This window comes from Corylus avellana, chromosome ca7, assembly GCF_901000735.1.
Source record: "Corylus avellana chromosome ca7, CavTom2PMs-1.0".
Classification (NCBI taxonomy): Eukaryota; Viridiplantae; Streptophyta; class Magnoliopsida; order Fagales; family Betulaceae; genus Corylus; species Corylus avellana.
The window spans coordinates 17,406,183-17,408,585 of NC_081547.1; positions in this window are offsets into that span (position 1 = coordinate 17,406,183).

Here is a 2,403-nt window from a genome sequence, read left to right on the forward strand (position 1 = left end):
TTTTTTTTTTTTTTTTTCTTTTTTAATGAAAGTATAATGTGCAATGAAATAGGATGCGAATGAATAGGATAATATCCGATTAGTTATATGTGATGAGTATTTTTGTTTTTCCACTTTTTAAGGGAACAAAAATATTTTTGTAATATAACTAACATGATATTTCTCTAGTTAATTAGTGAAGGAATTCATTTGAATAGAAGAGGATCTGATTTTTTTAAACATAAGTTTTGGGAATATATTGTTGCAACTGAAAGTTTGGAGGAAATATTATCAATTAATTGATAGTTTAAGGGGATATAAAGACTTTAAAGTTAGTTCTCAAATGATGTGTTACCATCTCATGAGATATATTATTTTGAGAAGTGTGTCACCAACTCATGGGTTAGTGAAACCAACTTTTAAAAAGAAAATTTCAGATTAATAGCGTTTCTCAAGGGCTTTTCTTATAAATTTAGGAATAAGTGACATAAAAATGCAAACAAGAATAAAATTAGCCCACTTGACATTGTTCTAACTTTTTTCATTTTATTTTTTTTATTTTTTTAGCTTTCAACTCAAAAAGCGCACTCGTGTTCTTTGTTTCCACCCAAATTTTGTAAATCGGATCTTTCAATTTTTAATAAATTGAAGAAGAGCGGGTTCTTTTAGAAAGAATGAAAAAATTATTATTTTATATTTTTTTTACTCAATTTTACCCTTATGTTTAAAAAAATCAGATCCTCTCCTATTCAAATGAATTCCTTCACTAATTAACTAGAGAAATATCATGTTAGTTATATTACAAGAATATTTTTGTTTCCTTAAAAAGTGGAAAAACAAAAATACCCATCACATATAACTAACCGGATATTATCGGATTCATTTGCATCATATTCCATTGCCCATTATACTTGCATAAAATTTTAAAAAAATAAAAAATTTCAAATTATAGGAGTATTTTCGTTATTTTGACAAATCTGTAGGGTCATTTTTATCTTTTTGCTAGCATTTGAGATATTGGCAATTTTTTGGCAGTTTGGGGAGACATTGTCCCAATTAAAAATTTAAAATGACATTATTAATTGAGTGGTAGTTTGAGGGGAATATGTGAACTTTTGTCTAAATTTATTTATCTTTTGTGCAGTTGCATTGGGATTCATATGATATAGTTTCATTAATTATACTTTAATTGGTCCAATTTGATTTGTAGACCTATTATATGAAAAGTTTTATTTCTTCCTCCAACTTAGATCACTTTTTTTTTTTTTTAATATCTTTTAACGTTAAATTATTAAAATCCATATATTACTTAAAAGAAAATACAAACTAAACATTGATGAGGGCTTTACTTTCGCATAGAATTCTCTAGGGTGATGGTTGAGAGGATTAAAAATATCTTTAGGATGAGATAATTGTTATTAAAAACAAAGGGATAGCTAGTGAGAGATATGTTTTGTAGAAGTAGTTTTGAGAGCTTCGAAGAAGTTTCACCTACGTGGATTTAGTGGCTTTGTTACAAGGCGCCAACCCTTATCTTCTTGGAATGAATGGCATGCTAGTAACAAATATGTCATTTTCATTGCCTTCAACTTTTCGCATCAAAGAAAAAGTCCTTGTCTTCGTGTGAGCAATGCAAATTCAAGAAACACTTTTTTTTAAAAAAAAGAAACCGTACATTTTTTTTTTTTTTTTTTTTATCGAATCACTCGATAAAATTTATATTTTATTGATTTACTCACTAAGGATTTTATTGTCTTCAAATAGGTCCATTTCGTTCACTTTCCATTAATTTTTTAACGATATTATCACATCATACCAATCAGAAAGTGACACTTCTCATTTAATGACAAGATTTGGAGTAACTTATTTGCATTATTCCCCAAGCTTTAAGGTGAAATGGTCAGCCTCACGGAAAAATCATTCTAACCAGAGGTATCAAACAATTTATTTAAAAAAGTTTGTTCCAACCAAAGGTGTCGGAAAAATGGCTGACACTTCTACAAGGAGAGTTCGTTGTTCCAACCTCAAACTATAGGGATTTATCACCTTAGAAAGCCCGAGGACTAATTTAGTAATTTTTATTTATTTTTTATTTTAATGTAATCTCATCTTACTTACAAAAATTGTGTAAGAGTAATTAATCCATTCAGCCCAATTATACAAGAACGATGGAAAAAAAAAAAAAAATCATGATCAGCAAGCAATATTTCAAAAATGATAAGAATACGATATTTTAAAGGGTTAAATACATTTCAACCCCTTGTAGTGTAATGATTTTATTTTTTGTTTCATCGGTTTCAATTCGTATCACAAAAGTACTTGGGTAATGGGAAAAAACGGAGATGGTACTCTCGTTCAAATTCCGTCGAAATTTTGACGGAAAGTCACGTCAGCACCATTAAAAAATCGACATGTGTCCATATA